At 43.5% G+C, this 19,560-nt stretch overlaps 1 long non-coding RNA gene across 1 annotated transcript; it reads left to right on the top strand.

Moving 5' to 3' along the window:
* The first annotated feature begins 12,561 nt into the window (after positions 1-12,561).
* LOC126636243 (uncharacterized) lies at positions 12,562-17,200 on the top strand. The gene is made up of 4 exons (XR_007627934.1): positions 12,562-12,607; positions 14,564-14,722; positions 16,247-16,349; positions 16,836-17,200. It is a non-coding gene; the product is annotated as an uncharacterized LOC126636243 (long non-coding RNA).
* The last annotated feature ends 2,360 nt before the right edge of the window (positions 17,201-19,560 follow it).

A 19,560-nucleotide genomic window follows, 5' to 3' on the forward strand; every position in this document is an offset into this window, starting at 1 on the left:
TGCTCTGACAGGCACCCCCTCCCTGGCAGGCCCCTCAGAAGGGGAACCATGGTATATACCAAATTGAGTCCTGAGTGCACATTCCCTGTCTGCTGTTGATTTGGTGCCCTGTGCTGGCCTCCGTGTACCAGGGATGCTAAATTCCCCCCAGGAACAGAGAGGGCTGCTGGGCCAGATGCTGTCTTAGAAGCACTGCAGCTAAATCTGCATGAGCCTGTCAGTCACGGCCACAGGCGTTTTCTAAGCATTATGAGTATTACTAGAAATACCCAAGCCTTGTCCTAGCCACCTACCCTGTGTTTAAACCCTAGTGAGATCCAAAAAAGCTGAATAGTGCATGAGTCACCAGGGCCCTGTGCTGTAGGTGTACCTAGAGTGCCAGCAGTGCTCTGTGAACATGGCCTGTTGTGAAAGACATGGGCACAGCTGCTTTCTAGAGCACCGGTGGATGAGACTGTAGAACCAGCTTAAGTGGAGCAGCCAAGGCCCTGTAAACCTGAGTTCAGTTCAATCCCTCCGAAACCTACAATTCACCTGTATCCTTCCATCTCAGCTCTTTGACCACTGGGATGCAAGGTCATGCTCCTGCATTGCCCTCCAAGGACAACTCATGATGGGATTTTATGCCACCAGGAGCAGGTGGTCATCACCAGGGACTGCCTGGCACTCATGTCTGTCAACCTCAGCACAGTGAGGCCCTCAGTGGAGCCCAGATTTGTAATGCTCCTGAGAAGCAGATACACACAGGAACTGTTACCTGGATTTTTTTCTCTGTTGAGTTTTCTCGCAGATCTGCCTAGTGTGTCAGTTGATATCTAGGGGAAGCATCTGAACACTAAAAAAGAAACATTTGGCCCAAGATGAGAGACAAGTGTTCTTCATTTAGTATTTCAGAGAAAACCAGTGGTCAAATACTTTCCCTGTCCCATATCCAGCAATTATTGCTTCTTTATCCATCAAGCTCATGCAATTTTCCAGTCCTGTTAACAGAAGATAAAATACTTTGCCCATCCATAGCAACCTCCTTTGAATGATCCCACAAGTTTTAAGCCTTGAGCCTCCAAAGTGTAAGATAGTAACTACTACTACCTCCATTTTGCAGGTAGATGAACTGTGACTAATCCTCTGCAGCTCAGAAGCAGAAGTTTGATTTGCAGCCCATTACCCTTGTAACGTACTGCCCAGAATGGTCACTGCCTTGTCAAAAAAAGCATTAATTTTTTTTTTTCCAGTTTCCTATCATGACCAATATCATACACTTTGGAAATGAAAGTAGAAAATTCAAGGTGTTGAGCCTGGCTGTGAAAATCTGTTCTTTGCCTGGAAAGAATCAAAAATACTGGCAAACATACAGTCATTCCTTTGGTAATATCTACCGCACCCTGCACCATAGCAGCAAAATGAATTAAACAGCAAAAGGCTGAAATGCCTGACATTGCATAGGCCACTCAGGAGGCAGGAATACAGGAGTCAGCCTGGGCCAGTATTAAGTCAAGGAAATTAAGCTTTTTAGTGGTTAAAGTGCATGACTAGGAGATTGGAAACCTGGCTTCTGCTCCTACTTTTCCTCTGTTGTGTGACTTTAGACCAGTTGATTCGCTTCCCTGTGTCTGGAGGAGCCTTATAAACCCAGAGCACAAGGTTTAGAGCAGAAAATGACACACCTCCCATCAGACCCTGTTCTGTGCGAAGTTTCCAGAAGTCACCAGGTGAAACCTTGCTTTTCAGAGTTTGGGGTCTCTCCTTTTCAATGAGATTTCAGTTGTAAAAATCGCAAAAAAAAAAAAAAATAGGATGGGAAGAGCCCTTGGGAAGCCACATGAATTCCCTCTCTCAGGCCACAAAGCACTGCCTAAACCATACCTGACAGAGGTTCACCTACCCTGCTGGTAAGAATATCTGGAGGATCCATTCCAGAGCTTCACAGTTAGATAAATTATCTCTAACCCAAGTCATTTTTGCTGCAATTCAGCTCTTAATCAGATGGAGTTGTGGGGATCTGACGTATTCCTTCACTAGCAACAATTTCAAAACAACAGGAAAGTCGCCCACCTAGTGAACTAATTCTTCTGTGGGTAAAAGCCAGAGAGGCTGGAAAACACACTAAGCTTGTGTTTTTGGGAGAGCTGCCACCTGATTTTCAGACAAAGATCAGATGCAATTAGCCTGAGATCAACTGGAGACTCCTGCCCCAAACCACAGCACTTTTCACCCACCTCGCCAGGAGGACACCTGTTTCCACCAAGACACACTTGACTCTTCAGTCTCCAAAGGGTATTCTTGGAAGCATATGCAAACTCTGAGCTCACAGCAGTAACATTCCTGTGGCACTGGGGAAGGAATGAGGAAACACCAGGCAGACAGGAGAGAAAAGACTCAACCTTGCAAGTCTGAATTAATTTCCAACCAGGGTACATGTTTCTGATTGAGAGATACACACGTGCATGCTGCCTGCTGGAAGGAATCTAGGAACAGCAGTGGGCCAAGATTTGTCATTCCCACTTTGCAGGTATGTTTGCACCCAGACAGGAATGCAAGACATGGTACTGGGCAGGCATTACTGAATCACAGATCATTGGCAGCAATCAAGTCTGGGCCAGAACCCCAAGGGAATCTTCACTGATGAGAAATACAATTTCCAATAACCTCCTCAACTTTCTGTGAGTGTATCAGAGATAGCGATGACCATCAAACCCTACATCTCTGTGCACATCTTTGATTTTCAAGTGGTTCACAAGATGCTCAGTTTTGCCTGGGAATCAGTCCTGTCTAATTCCATATCATTTCACTTCAGTGAGTTTGGGGTACCTCAGGAGTGTATAAACCTCTGCACCCATTTCAGAGTCTGCTCCCTTCCCTGCTCCATCCGCTGTCCAGGTCATAGCTGCCTGTGCCACAGGAATGGTAAAGCTTTGTAAAACTGCTAAATCCCAATGCTGAGAAGTACAGTTGAGCAATGTGCCAGTGTAGCATACTTCATTTTAAGGACATGCTTAAATCCAATTTGAGCCCAGAGAGATTTTAGCTTAGGTTTAAGCTTTCCATTGAACAGGGTGGATTTAAGGACTGAAGTGTTTTGCTAGACTGCACCTTTGGTTAATGAGGAAGGAGAGTTGCTAGTGCCTAGAAGAAAGAACTGCCTGCAGCTCTTTGGCCACAGGCAAACCATTCCTAGCACTACTCCATATCTCTAATAATTTGTTATTAAATTAGCACAAAGAATTGGTAAAGAAGTTGATAATTTTCTTAACAATCCTCACTCTCTGGGTCTCAGCTTAATGGGGAGAAAAAAAGCCACCTCATAGTATCTCATCAGAATAATGTGATATAATTAAAGCAGAAGCCACTAGACTTTTGTATTTTACACCATCTGGTATCTTGCACAGTGTCTCACTAGTGGTGAATGTCTCATGTCCAGATTTTAGCATTGAAATCACGAGTGCTTTGTTTTATAGGAAGGGAATAAGTTATATTCTTTATGGAGCCTACCCTGAGTAAACAAAGTACCCCAGTCTTAAAAGAAATGTTTGTGGTAATAAATATTTTGGAGGACATTCTCGCATAGGCTCTGACCTCCCTGTTGAGAATCAAAGTGAAAATATTGAATGTACTAAGCAGATGTCTTCTCCTAGTGACAGCAAGATGAGCAGAGACAGCTGGTTAGAAGAACAACAACAACAAAAACACATCATCATTCCTGCTTTGGCTCCAAAAAATCTTGGACTTGTTGTCATGGAAGAAAGCTATGTATGTAAGAAGCCAAGAAAGAGACAAATATTATTGAATCTGGTAGCATTTTAATGAATATGCTGGAAATAACTTAAGTAGGAAGAAAAACTGGATGTGCTCCATTGTTTATTAAAATAATGACTCTTCTTATTTCCACAGGGACCTATAGCCTATATAGTCATTAACACATTTACAAGATGTATATTTTAAATATGTTGCTTCACTCATCAATCTTGTGAGCTCTTCTTCTAAAGTAAATAGAGTTACAGCACATAGAAATGTATACAGCTGCCTAAATATAATCTCTGGAAGCTAGAAATGCCAACTGTGGATTTTGCCTGTAACTCCTTCAGTCAAGGAGCATGGGTGTAGTACGAAGACATCTAGAGAGATATGAAATATTAGGAAGGGAGAAGACAAGAAAATTAGATTTCCCCTGGTGAAATATAGGAGAAATAATTCACAAATAAAAATTAAAAAAATAAAATAAAATATGAAGAGATATTCTGGATGAAAATCAGTCTAAGCTGCGGTGAACAACAGATCCAAAAGGAGTTTTTTAAGAATACTGCAAAATAAGGCAATGACATTCTGACCTCCCTGTTCAGAGGTAGCACACTCTGTCTTGATGGTTTTCATCTGAACAAAACTTGAGTTCTCTCGTTGGTCCCTTGGACATTTCCATTTCCCTTTTTGATCTTTGGGCAGATTTGAGGAAAGAACAGTATTGATGAGAAGAGTTTGAGAAGCTGTGCAGTTTGGGTAATACCAAAGACCAGTAACTTAAGGTGTATGTCCCCGGAGGTTCTGGGTAGCCCAAATCCCACAGTGCCATAAGACAATGCCTTATGCAACAGCAAAGCTCTGAACTTGCTGGCTTGGGAGGTGTCTTGCACAGAGTGCTTCAAAACACCTAGCTGATTCCTACAGAGGTCCTAAATGGCACAAAGCTTTGAAAAAGTAAGAGTTTAAATTAGTTTATACCAAAGATATATATATATATATATATATATATATAAAGAAAACAATTTAAAGAAAACTATTTATTTTGGAAAATTACTGCCTTGAGATTTGAGAGATGTGAACAATCTGACAGACCAGCTTGTAAACAGAGGACAATGAAGTCAAAACGAGAGGACATGGCTGCTCAGTCTCCAGTTCTTGGATGCCAGCTGCATGATTAGACAGCCATTTTCCAAAGTAAATAGTTTTCTTTACATCATTTTCTTTGTAGGAAACCAGGGTTAAGTATGCCACTCTGCAACAGAGCAGATGTGGGACTTTGGGAAAGTTGCAGATTGAGCTGAGCTGGAAACAGCTTCCAACATTTGCCAATATCTTGGAGAGTCTGGAATCTTTCCCATCTCTACTGTGGTAAAAACAGGACTTCTCAACATTTTTCTCCCTTGTAACAAAGGACAAAAAGCACGCAATGCACAACAAATCACAGTGCCAGAACTGGGGATCAGGGCACCATTTCGCCTGTTTTAATTCCCCATCCTGCCAGCCTCAGGTCTAAGACCTGACCTGCAGTCTCCCAGCCAGCCCAGGAATTACCTTGCCATGATGAAGGACTGTTTTGGCCAGAAATTCCATGCCGATTCCAAGAAAACATTTCCTAGAGTATCTTACTAAAATGGATACACTCCCACACACACAACATGAAAGGAATCATGTCTGACAAATAAACATTGCCTAATGGGAAACATTTGTCCAATATGTTCCTCCCCAGTGACTCTGGAGCTTTGTGCCTCAGTGCACCATCTATAAAAGGAGACAGCAGCCCTTCCCAGCCTCTGGGAGATCACACTTGGATATTAAAGTCATGAACTCACTACCTCCATTAGTTACCCTCAGAACTCTGTATACCTTATAGCATTTAAGTATAGACTGACTCAATAATTTTTATATACCCATTTCAATCCATCTGTTTGACCTCGACCAAGAGCATCTCTTCCCAGAGGCTGCTTCATCTGATCCATTCCTCTGTGGGACACAGAGGCAATGCAGGGCACCCCACCATCCCTGGGCTCAACTGTTCCTGCATGCACATTTCCTCACGCCATCAAAAATTTGGATCACCAAGGAGGCAGCCCAGCCCTGCTGCCAGTGAGGTGACAGATCCCTGGCACTGGAGCTGGGCTCAAACTGCTCATGAGCTGCTTGCGGCTGGAGAGGAATGTCTGCAGAGAGCTAAACCAGATTGCTCAGAAATCTCTTCCAAATTGGTTGTCTCTAATCTAGTGGACAACTGGAGAGTAAATGTGCAGTGGAAACACCATCTTCCCTTCCCTTCCTTTCAGTGTAATAACCTGAGAAAACTGAGTTTGTGCTCAACTATTATGAGATGGCAGCTCTGGAGAAACCTTAGGATCTCACTGGTGTCTTGGCAAATCCATAAGATGTCAGACCAACCTATGTATACTCTGTACCCTCTTTCAGGACATGGCTACTTCAATCACCTGTTTGATGCTATAGTCCCACCACAGCCACCACAGCTCCAGGAGCCTGGTACTGCTCTTGTCAAGAGCTGGTAATTCAGTCTGAGCTTATCAGCTTGAGGCAATACACTTAAAAATATCTGATCTGCACAGAGCTTTTAGAAAAAGAGTCAAATAGCTTAAAAATTTCAGGAAGGCCGACATTTTGGTGTCACCCATATTTCTCAGGCCCACACTTACGACAGGGAAAAAATTTCAGTTGGTATTTGTATTATCCTACCTACACTTCAGCCATATTATTCCAGCATTTGCAGAACTTCTGGACGCCCATCGCATGTGTTCAGCATCTCATCCTTCCCAAACCTGGACTGAAAAATGTCACTTTTCTCCACTATTAAATCAAAAGCTGGCTACACCTATGTGTCAGCTGTTTACAACTCTGTTTCCTCCCTTTGGCCAGGTGATCAGGGATACTGAGCTATATCATTTAAGTATTTGTTTTATTTAGCATTACAGAGCAGGAGGGTTTAAGGAAACAAGCAACCTAAGAATATAACCGTCCCCACCCTATCTTATTACTGAGATATCAGCTTGCGTCTTTACTTGTGGAAACACAGCAACTCAACTCTTTGAATGTCCATGACTTCATCTGGGCTGTCTCCTGCTCTGCTTTTGTCCTAAGCAGAATGGTTCCAGCACCTTTCAGCTAAGATCTTCCACTCATTCTTTACGTTCAGGTAGGAACAACAATCCACTCAGCCTTGCTTTATCCATTTCAATGTTGCTCCAGAGATTCTTAGATTAGGTGGCCACACTGCACACATGGTAGGAAGGCACTGATGGAGAAGCTGAATATCACCAGGAAGCATTTGAAAGCACTGGACTCTGTCATAAGCACCTAGAGCGTTGCGCCGGTTGATGCTGTTGGTGTTGGACACCAACTGCAAGCTCTGCACAAGGACCTGGGACTGGTACACACCCTGCATCAAGCCTCACCCCATGATGAGACAGGCAGGCAAACGAGAAAATTGGGCCCTGGCCCCTTCCTGTGATTAGGTCATGAGAATGGGTAAATATTTTCCTAGATAGAGAGCTGAGATAAAGGACTTCTGATGTCTGAAATGGAGTTTGAACAAGACTCAGGAGGACTATCCCTACCTTGTAGTTCTTTAACAATGTGCTTTTCCCAAATGAGTGCCTTTTTCCCCAAAATACCTAGGAAATTAAACGGGAACTTGTTAATAGCTAAAGATGAAGACATGGATCTCACAGAATAAATCTCTCACCGAATAGCAAGAACAGCCTAAGTACTGCAGCTCAGTTTTAGTCTACAGCCAAACTGTTCACCATTAAATATATAGAATGGATTTAGTAACAGGTACCAAACTTTATACCCAGAGGACATTACAGCTCTACACCATTCAGTCTAATTTTTACTGAGAAGTAGAGAAAAGTGAGTGGTAGAGGCAAAGTCCCAGGGATTAGCTTAGTGAAGTCTCTTTAATAACAGCCTGTTTCTGCACAGAAAAATTACTGGGTTTTTTAAATGAAAATCAGTGTTCCCATGCTATAGGAAATAGTGATTAATCATTCCCTATTCCTTTTCTCTGCATTATTCATGACTTTGCGACCTCTTCTCTATCCTCTCCCATGGTGTTCCAATCTCACCCTGAGTTTTCTCGGGGTTTGGGAACTTCTGTATCAGATAAACTGTATTATGAGGTAGTCTTTGAGGAACAAATCTGACTTAAATCTCACATAATATCCAAGAATGTTCTCTGGTATTTGACCTCTCTGTGGATGAAACAATACTCTACAGACACAATAACCCTGGTGTTTCAAAGTTGTAACCAGCACCTGTGGAGTTTTCAAACAAACAGGCTCAGGGTTCCTTGGTGTACTCTTCCTCACTGCTCCCACGTTTGATTGCTTTGTAATTACACGTGTAAAACCTGTGATGGGATTACACGTGGGGGAAAAAAATAATTTAAAAAATCACATTTCAGAATAGGAGGGGATTTATGGGAGCTGCAAGACAAAGAAAAACCCACCTTTCTTTCTTTCTTCATTGTTGTCTTTGGAAGGCAGCCACTGAAGTTTCCTTGTCAGTATTACAGGGATTTGTAAATAGAACAAAGAGCTTCCTCACACCAAGGCACATTATATAACCCCAGCGCCGTCACCGTGTGTCTTCGCAGGCAGTTCCCTTGAACTTTGCATCTCGCTCCTCCTGAGAACAGTCCTGCATGCCAGCTTGAACAGATGTGGTTTCCTTTAGGAAAGGATTTCTGTTAGGGTCATTCTGACTTCCCTTTCAGAGCTTTTCAGCCTCATGTGCTCTTTGCTCAAGGGATTACTGCGGTGGACACTAGCTCCATGTGCTACTGTTAAGCCTCTCCTCACCTGCTGGCTAAGCTGAATGAGTGCCCAAAATCTCTGTTCCACAGAAAAATCTGACATTTCATGTTTTCCTGAATCAAACCGGAAAGTTGCAATTTCCTGTGAACCCAAATTCTGAGAAACATCATTTCAGAAAGAGCTAAATGGCCTCAGTGCAGCCTTTTGTTGGGTGTTATCAACAGGTTTTTATGAGACCTTAACTAGCGTGAAACACATGTTCCAAGTGATCCCAAATGTAACCAGGCAGCAGCCACTGCTCCCAAAGACACCTAGGGAGCCGTGGGGTCTGACGAGGGTGCTTTGCCAGAGAGATGTGACACAAAGCCAGATGCGGTTTTGTCTCACTCCATGTATTTATTCCAGTATTGTCACTGCTTCAATTCCACCAGTGCACTTATATACTTCAAGTTTACAAGTATTTTCATTCTTATTTTCCAGCCTTGTTGAAAGCAAAGGATTTTATCATATCTCAATAGCTTGTACAACCCCAGCATGATGTTTCCAATATATCCAGTGCATATTCAATTACACTAATTTAAAAGAGGGCAGCTTTATGGAGTTTTAACTAAATCAGGGCATAAGGCTGTGCAGACCTTCTGAGTATCAATAGAGCTGTTTTTTCAGCTCTAGTTGGTTAGAAGAGTTTTTTTAAATGAACAAGGATAAGACATTCTACAGATAACGTAGATCATCAAATGCAAAAGTTCACACTGATTGAACTAAGGTGGTATAAGCTTGTGTGAAGGCAACTTTGAAGCTGCAACAACATAGTGGGAAAAGCAGCCCTACCCTGTGAGTAAGTGAGAAAAACCAAACAAAACAATGGAGGAGAGGCTGCTGCTACCTGGCCTTCATGGAAAAAGAAGTTTATTAAAAAAAAAAAAAAGTACCTCAAGACCAAAATCTCATCAGACTCAAAATCAGTGTAAGTGCCACATTGCAACAGTTTGCAGGTCTAATAGACACAAAGCTGTTCCTTCACCCGAAAGCTAAACATAAAAGTCACGGAAACCCATCATGCCAATTCTGTGGCTGCTTTCCGGAGCAGAATCTCTTTAAATGTCAGTGTTTCCTTTGTTCTGTGCACCCTTTATAATGAGTCTATCATCTGTTTGGTAAAAGATCCAGTGAAATATGTAATAAGGTTATCTCACCATCTCTATTGTAAAGCCGTATCTCCTCCTCCACTCATTAATTATTTTCTTCCATTTCCTGTGTCAGATCTGAATCAGAAAAAAAGGACTCAAGACTTACCAGCTTAGCAACTTACCATATATCAGCTGAGCTGTGGTAACTCTCCATGAGATCCCTCTTAGCCTCTAATAAACAAAGCCAGTGTGACTTTGTTGTACAGAGGCCTGCAGTCTATGCAATTTGGCTTAACCTCCTTTTATTGCCAGCTGAGCTTATGGTGATAATGGCCATGGCTCTGCTTATATTCAGTCCTCATATTGCAAGATTTGCCTTTAAATACTGGGAGCAGAGCTCTACCAATATAACTATCTATCTGGAAAGCTATGATGATTTATGTGCTGTCAACATAAACTAAAAAAAAAAAAAAAAGAAAGAAAAAAAGAGGATGAAAAAGCAGCACAATTATGTGGTTATCAGCCAATGCCCCTTGGTTTGCAGTTTCTCAAGCATGAACTACTCAAAATTTGGATCAAGAAGTGAAGCAATATGTTTCGGAAGTGCAAACAGGGAAAAGTTATATGAGTTTTCTAGCAATTTCAGGCAAATATATCACAGAAGCAGCATGCTTAGCCTTTTTACTGTGCATCTGTCTGAGGTTTCCAGTAAGATTTCCCTGACATATAGTAAGAGTCAAAACTCTAATCTCTTTTAGCTCTTTTTTATTGTCTCCGCAGCACTAACTTTGAAAAATGGCCTTGTCCCCAAAGAACTGCACACAGTCCACGTAGGGAAGCTGTTAAAATAAATGCATTACATAAAAATATTGCAGACGAACTCAGCTCTGAGGGTTTTGGAGCTACAACATACAGATATAAACCAGAGCAGCTAAAGTATGAATGGAGGTCATACTCCAGGAGAGAAGAAGGGAAGTCCCCTGTCTGGCAGTTGTTGCACATGATCTCTGATATCAACAACTCCTACTCTTCTTTCTCAGGTCTGCAGTGTTTTAATAAATTACTATTCTCATGTTAATGTCCTTCTGCCTTCCTCCTCACTGACCTCAATACACATCATGCTGATTTATAAAGTTTCTTCTTTCACTGGATTTGAGTTCTTCCTGGAGACCTTATTTACGCTGTTCTGCCTGTGAGACATCTGGCTGATTTATAGAGACTAAGACACAGTCGAGCACTGTGTTGGCCGCCCTACTGAATATTGTATTTCCTACACACTGTGTTCCTATCTCTGCCCATGTCCGTGTCTGATTTTTGATAGTCTGTATGTTGTTCAAAGAAGAGAGTGAACTTTCTGCCTCTCAGAAAAGCTTCTGAGATCCTCAGGAGTAAAAATGTGCTTTTCCACCTGTATTCCTTGCAAAACAGCAATATCTGTCTAGACACTGATTGGGGAAATTCAGACAAGGAATAATGTGCAAATGAGAACATGATTCAAGAGTGGGAAAAAACAGACAAATACCAGGTGCCTCAAAGGCTGAATCACAAATGACGGTGAAAAAATCTAAGAATGCAAGAGATTATGGAGGAGCTTGACTTGGCATTTGCCTGTTTATTCCAACAGGATATGCAGATTCCACCCTCATGACATCACTGCATCAACTTGCCTCATCAGTGCCTGGTGACAGAACCCCTGTCTGTAGCACTGAGTCAGCATCACTATGTGATCTCCTCTTGCCCATGCAAGATGGGGTGAAAGGCTGTCCATAATGGTAGAAAGCAATAACTGACCTCTAAACAGGTCCTCAAGGGATTCAAAAACTCATGGACGTCACATAGACGCTCCTCCCAGGAAAAAACATGGCCTCAGAAAAATTTACTGTAAAGTGACACAGTGGTGTGCTAACGAGGAGCTCCCACAGCAGATGGAACAATAACTGTGTGTTGAAATGAAGGACCAGGGAACACCTTCACTTAGTTCCTGGAGCTCCAAAAGAAGCTGCAAAGTTTTTCCCTATAACATTTTCCCTATAACCAAGAGGTATTGCTGATTCTGCCTGCTGTGCTCTTCTAGAAGCCCAGACTAACACAACATTTCTTAAAGCATCCCGGGACATGCTTGAGGGTTGGATGGGGCCCTGTGCAATCTGGTCTAGTGGGTGGCACCCTTGCCCCTGGGAGTGCTTTGGACCTAGATGAACTTTAAGGTCCCTTAGAACTCAAACCATTCCATGATCCTAAGTAAACATCACACACATGGAGTACTAACCCTCCGCTCCTCAAAGCAAACTAAAGCTGTTTCCTATTCTGGAGAAAAAAAAAACAAATGGAAAGAATCTAAAATATAAAACATACATGAGTTGACTGGCAAGAGACAATGTAAAGAGAAACTATGTTAGAAGAGATCCAGCCACGCAGAAACTAAAATACTGGGCCACTACCCCCAGTCTGGTCCTAAACAGTTCCTGTCTCCAAACACAACCATGAAAACATCCATGCTGCACCTCAGTGTGTCATTCTGTAGAACAGGGCAAGGCGGAAGAGCTCTTCCTGGAAAACCAGGTCCAGAGGCCAGGAGGCTCTTGCTGTATTTACACATACTAGTCCCTTTTGTTGGGCGATTTAGGTCACAAGAGCGTAGGAAAGGCAGCTCTGAATCACCTGGCTCTTGCACGTGTTGCTTGCACGTTGTGCAAAAGTTTCTGAACTCAACCTCCTTTCCAGACACACCCTTTGTTTGTTACTTTCTCTTAGGGCTTTTTCGCAACCCCATCCACTGCCAATACAAACAACATTGCAACATCTTCCCCCAATCTGTCTTCCTCTGCTCTGCTCTAAATGTCAACCAGCCACATAGCACTGCTCATGCTCACTTGCTTAATTGGGCAAAATACCTGCCGTGGCAGCCCTGTGCCTTGACTGCCTTCGGGAGAAAGTTTCTTGGGAATGGTAAGTGACAGAACCTGCAAGTTGGTCTTAGTCACATTGATACCAGATACCAAGAGTCTTGCGCAGGTAGGACACGCAGTTCGCTTTGCTGAGCAGCCATCAAGCATCTGTAAGGCATCAGGGGAGGTTAAGAAGAGTAATTATCAGTGATCACGCTGGCTACTAGAAGTTGTTTCTGCAATTGCGGTGCTTTGTACTTCACTGCAGGGTGTACCCTGTGCATCGAGGGCAGGGGAGAGAAGGTTCTGCCATTTGAATGGCATTTATCAGCTTGTGTGAAACAAGTTGTGGGACCTGGTTTCATTCCTAATAATTGGGATAACTAGAGTAGATACCTTCCCACCAAAGAGACACCACAATAAATGCTCTGTGAGTACTGTTTGTAGGCAGGTGGGAAGCACAGCCATCTTGAAGACCCTCTCAACTCCCAAATCTTTGCCACACTAGAAAGTAGATGTATAATGCACTGAATAGAGGATATCTAGCAAGCCTAGGAAAATGGAGGGCACCTGGTGCCTACACTCAGCCCCTCCACACAGCCATTACAGCTGAGAGATCAGAACAGCTGCCCCAGCACTCCCCACATACAACGTGAAGTATATGTTTGCCTCTGTCCGCGTTTTTGGCATGGCCTCCTGCTTGCTCAGATAGAGCTGTTCTGTGCGTGGGATGGGACAACATCCTGTTATCCTCCTACCTGATGGGTGCACTCGGTGTGCTGGACTGTCATTAGCCTCCCGAGCCCCTGCCCAGCCTGGCACACCAGCAGCCAGGCTGTGGGCGGTGCTGCTCACCAGCTGGAGGCGGCTGCTTTTATCAGCAACCTTGATCAGGGGGATTTTCTCTTATTTCATTCTCAAGCTTCCTTCAGCCTCGGATTTGCATAAGATCTTGGGTTAGGACTAATCTGATCCCAGGTTGAGAACATTGCATCAGGCCCAGTGAATCCTCCATCCCAAACTGTGTCTTGACAGGATTGGCATTGTACTGGCATTGGAAAATAGAACCATGCAGGGACAAACGGTGGCTTGAATTTTCCTTAGTAATAGGAGGTGTCTTACTTTGTGTATCATTTAAACTCCTGTGCTATGTGGCAACTCCCAGTCAAGTCTCTATTTGTTTACAGCCCTTGTAGCCAGGTGCTTTCCATGTTCACTCCAGGTTGCTGAAACGAGAAGCATGTCCAGCCTCCAGGGCTTGCCAGCAGCTATTGACTAATAAGAGCACATTGTCCTTGGTGACAGAAGGGAGCACCTTGCTTTATCTATGCATTCCCTGGCAAGCAGCAGCGTGGAGAAAGAGACATGCCTCACTGCATATTTAAGAGTACAAATTCAAGTCTTTGGTCATAGTGATGGATGTAAATAAGTATGTGGTCATTCAGATTGAGGAGTTAAAGATAACAGGTTGCAATTGTGGCAATGACACCTCCTAAAGGGTTGTTCACTGTGGATATGTGTCTGATTGGCTTTTCTAGGTCCTAGTCCCACTGGATTAAATCCATGAACATGCTTGTGGAAGTGGGGGTTTTTCTTAAGGTTTTTGCTGGGTAAAGTGACAGAGCAGAGGCTTAGCAGTGCTAGGTGTCTGTTATAGCAACCTCCATCTGTCCTGTTTACTTTTCCATAACCACTTTGTGGCCAAGAAGATGGCCCAAGCTCTTGCTGCCAGATTCACTTGCTTCAAGAGCAATTTGGCATCCTGACCTGGAGCTGGTTTTTATAAAATATAGGCACAGGCACGTACTACTGCAGGATGCAATATGAACATGAGGTTGTGAATGACACTGGGATACAGGCTGTCCCATTGCCCCCAATCCTTCAAGACAGTGCTGACCTACTGTAATACATCAATTAGCTCGCTGCAATATAAAAAGATATACTTCCTGCTAAAAATGGTGTGCTCCACTTGCCAACTAAATGCAATCTAGATCTGTCTCTGTCTCTGTCATTTCAGTATCCAGCACCTGGCAAGCCAAATCCTTACAAGCTCTGAAACTGAAGACAGAAAAATGACCAGTGGAATAGTGCTGATTGGTCAGAGGTGCTTGTATGTGCAAAGAAATCAGCTCTCCAGTCCATGAGCCATCCTCCAGCTCAGAACCGCTACAAACGGGTACGTCCTTGGCAGTTCAATCACTGTTGTACCATCGGCTGGAAATGTCATTATTTCTGACATTAGAGTTTACACAAACTCAGCCCAGATGTCACACCATGGAACTAAATGTGCAGTTGTAGTGATGGGCAGAAAATCCAGTGCTTTGTTTTATTTGAGCAATGCTCAAAAGAGAAGAGATCCCACTTAGAGCATCCAAAAAGTAAAATATGCTGTACTTTGCCCACTTACAAGCAACACAGTGGCTCTACCTCATGCCAGAATGTCTGTTCCCTAACACCATGTTTATTGGAATGATAGGAAAAGAGAAAAAAATTTGCAATTTTTTAAAACTCTATCTTTTACTCTAAAGTCCAGAAGTTTTCTCATCCTGGTAGGAGCTTTCCCACCTTGGTACTGAGATTAGCTTTCTGTACATGTTTTCAGTAGGCATTTTACTCCATTGAGAAATTTTCTATCTGATTTGGGGATGTTTTGTCCTGGTGATAATGTTGGGTCATGCCAAACCTCCACGTGAACATCTCATCTACACAGCTGCAGCCCCACCTTCCTCTGAAGAAACACTGAGAGCGTTCCTCCCCCTCACAGACAAAAAGAGTGATCTCTTTGCCCAGAACAACAGAGGCTTTCCTGGTAGCAAATACCTATCCATATAGTCACCCAAAGGAGAAGACATGTTGGTGACAAGTCTTTTCCTTTTCTTTGTTCTTTCCATGAGGAAAGGCACTGATTCCTACCCAGATTCTGTTTGGTGGGGTTTTTTGTTTGTTTGTTTTCTTTTTCTTTTTTGTTTTATGAAAAGGCATCACCGTGTACAGGGTGTTAAACTGCTACTGAACCCAGATGATGGTGGGAGGATGGCATTTTGCTGTTCCTTCTCCTGCAAAGCTACCCCATGAAGTTGTGCCCTTCATTGTTGGCCTTACATTGCACCGTGCCTTTGCAGAGTTGTGTACACTGAGCTGGCTCAGGCAGCTGGACTGCCCCACACTGCACACTCATGTACCCTGAGCAAATAAAGTAATTGAAGAAAAGAGTTTGACAGTTTGACAGCTGTAGTGAGATGACTGTATACGGTGATAAATGAATAAAAAATGAGTGCCTTCCCTCTGAAAATCAGGCTAATAGTAATTAAACTTTTCTAAACCCCATTTATGAAGTCTGCATTCAGGTAAACTAAATCCTAGAGATTTTTCTCTTGGCATAAGACAGAGTCCCATCTCTCAGTCCTTACTTCAGACTCCTAGATGCCAACCTTCCTTCTCCATGAGGGCAAAAAGACAACTTGGTCTAGAAAGTATTGTTGGTGTTTACATTTTATTGAACCACTAGACATTGCTATTGGCCACAACATGACACCAGTGCAGCAAAGAGAGCCTTTCATTTGCCTGTGCTTGGCAAAAAGTGTCGTTCTTTAGTTGCTCAGCCGAAGCTGACAAGTTGCCCAGTATTTTTATTATCGGGTTGTCAGCTCAATCTCACTACTGCCCTCTTAATTTATTATTTTGCATTTCAAAATCACAGGTGTGACTCATTGCACAGCCAGAGGTTATAATGAAGTATCCCACTCATCTTTTAGCTCACCCTTTGTTCAAGACAATGCAGATTGCGGAAGGTTTCTGAGGAGGTAAGAGGATTGCAAAAGAAACGAAGACTCCTCTTTTATCTAACCTATGTGTGGGCAGTGAAACTGCCTGATATGAAACCAGTTGGGTGCAAAGGTGGGCATGGATGTTCGTTTGTCATTATGTTGAGGGTTGTAACTCAGAGGATACAGCGGCTGTCATTGAAGATAGGCACCCAAACTTTAATCACCTCACCCTGAGGATGAGTCCAAAGAGAAAATCCTAGGATAGCATGCTTCTCCCAAGATTTTCCCTATGCTTTAGTTTCCAACAGGACAGAAGATGAAAACCAAGCAGGCAGTTTTTCAATTAAAAATTCTTATTCTCTACATCTTATGATTTAAATTTGGAAGTGACTCTAAGTGCAAGATTTTGAGGTATTTGTTCTGCTAGCATTGTGCAAATAAGAATTGTGTTGCATTAGAGTTTTTGAAATATACATATGTGTTTCTTAGCATGAAGTGATGCATCATCCATGTTTCTCCTAGGAGTATCTGAGATAAGTTGCTAGGAAGAAGGAGCACAGTTCTACTGGAAAGAGTGTCTTGCTGCTGACTATGAAAATGATGTGGAAATCATGGACTGAATTAAAGATTTTTTGATATTGGTATATTGATGGAAAGCTTCCTGGTATCAACAGCTCATGTGAAGTAGAGGAAGGGATTCCTTCATCCCAGAAGAAATGTGTCCAAATCTGGAGCTTTTCTGAATCAATTTGGTCTTTTAGTTGACTTCTACACAAGTCTGGCCCTGGAGCAGAGGTACTAAGTTCATGTTACATTAAAGCAAACCACATAAACTTGAGAGGATATAAAAACAATTTGTTCCTAACAGAAGGAGCTTCCAGAGCCACCCAACCCAGTGTCCTGGCAACTCTTGTCTCCCTCCCTAGGGGAAAGATGCATGTCCTGTGTCCAGTCTGAGTACCCTGGAGCAGTGACAGTCGGGGCAGAGCTATTGGGGTATCTGGGTTTTTTTAAAGCTGCAGCCTGGAGCTCTGGCGATGCCAAAAGTGTACCTGGTCCACTCTGTCTCTCTGCTGGGGAAGGAACTGTGACTCAAAGGCAGTCCACTGGCAACAGAGAAAAGTACACCAAGAGCACTTGTTCAGCTCTGCCATATCCAGTTTCTGTCAAGTATAGAATAATAGCTACCCAGCGAGCTGGGACATGCTTTACCAGCATCAATAGAGTTGTGCTTCAGAGCATCCCTCGAGGTAGCAAAGAATTATCCCTATTTTATAAATGAGGTAACTCAGGCACAGGGATTAAAGCCAAAATGTTCCAAACTGGCTGCCTACTGCTAGGTACATACACCCATATTTACGCAACTCGTGGCCTGATTTTCAGAAGGGCAGGGCAATGAAAATTTTGGCCTGAGGGATTTGTTCACACACAGTTTACTGGTAACAACGCCTGGGATGGAAGCCTGGTCTCTGCTACCTGTCTTACACCTTAACCACTAAAAACATCCTTTCTAATACTACCCAACAGCTGGTGAAGGTTTCTGAGTGTCCCCATTCACCATGCAGAGGCTCAGAGTGAGCAGTGCAGGCTGGCTGCCTACATGCTCACACATTTAAAGAGCAACAACAGGAGTAAAACTGGTAAGATTTCTTTACCTCCCTCTCAGCTCTTCAGAGCCCAGGCAGCTTTACTTGACTTGCAGTGCTTTGCTAAACCAGCAAGTCTGGTGTGCAAACCTCTGTTCTGCCTCACACGTAGCATCCTCCTCCCCTCCTCCCCCCGTGCCACATCCTTCTCAAGGCACCTCAAGTGGCAGAGCACAGGTCCAGTGCAGAACCAGTAACAGACCAGCAGGAGAAAGGAGAAAATCAGCCACATGGTTATCTGAACTGCTCAAAAGCACAAACACCAACAGGAGTCAGTTAATCCCAGTGTCCCTTCACCTCTCTCCTGTGCTTTCTTTTTGGTCTTTAAATGAACTTCAGAATGTGCTCTGATTTATGGGAAACTCCAGAGAAGCAAGGAAATTTAGTAAAAAACTTCCTCCCATGCTAACAACTAGCAAAACACGGGAGGCAGAGCAGTTACTGGATGGCTACAATAGAGCTTTGCAAGTGTCCCTGCTAAAATAATCCCTGCTAGGGGCTAATGTGATGCTTGTCTTAGCTCGTTAGAGAGCCTTGCTGTCTTGTGATATGTTCTTGAAAAATAACACTGGTGGTTGGTTGCTACCTGAGGGAAGGAGGACAAAGGGTCTCGGCTGTCTCTGTGGAATGGTCACTGGTCGGGTCACCTCAAGCCTAACCTGAAATGCCAAGTGCATGCTGCAAATCCATTGTTGTCAGCCCTGTGCCTTGTCTCATCTGCTATAGAGTCCTAGCCACCTCTGACCTCTTCTTTCCCTTCCTTCAGGCCATGTCCTGCTCACAAGGTTCCTGCTCAGCTGCTCTGTAGCATCCCCCCACCCAGAGGGAAGACAGGCGAGAGGAGGTGACAACCTTCAGCAAAGGTTAAGGCTGGAAAAGAAGGAAGTGTCAGCTCAATCAGGTCAGCTCAGCCAACCAACTGCTGCTGTAATCCCTCTGCCTCAGGTTCCTGCACTGCTCTGCTTCTGCACTGGTGTGGGCAGCAACCTTCACCCTGTCCCCATGGTACTGTCAGCCTGCATCATCTAGACAGGGAGATAGGGAAAAGGGGTAAGGAAGAAGTAGTTGAGCACGAGAATCTCCCAGAACTGTTTCCATATCTTCATTTTTTTCAGTACATGTTGGGAATATGGACTTTGAGATAGACTTTACTCCCACTGAAGTTCAGCAGTCCAGACTTGGCACCCCCCAGTTTCTTCAGAAGAAGGCTGAGAGCCAGATCTGAATCAATTCTTATGCTGCAGCTCACCTCCACAGCAAAGCCAGAAGTTTTGAGAAGTAGGTAGTGAAATGGCCCCAGTTCCTTCAGCCCAGGTCTCAGGTGCCTCTTTTGTGATGGAAGCAACTGAATCTCACCAATCTGTCAGCAACCAGAAGGAAGCCAGAGAACACATGCTGCCTATTCAATAAAGTTGGTGCTGCACTTTATACAGCACCCAGTGCATTATTCTGTGGTGAAAACAAACCCTATTCTTCTCTGCCAGATAAACACACTTTATCCTATAAAAAGCAGCATTTCTGACTGTTCAGCAGCAGCCAAGCTCACGATGGGAAAAATAACAGGTGTTTGTAAGGCACTCCCTGTTTATTCACAGTGCTTA

Source organism: Myiozetetes cayanensis, unplaced genomic scaffold, assembly GCF_022539395.1.
Source record: "Myiozetetes cayanensis isolate MyiCay16 unplaced genomic scaffold, myiCay2020 scf13, whole genome shotgun sequence".
Lineage (NCBI taxonomy): Eukaryota > Metazoa > Chordata > Aves > Passeriformes > Tyrannidae > Myiozetetes > Myiozetetes cayanensis.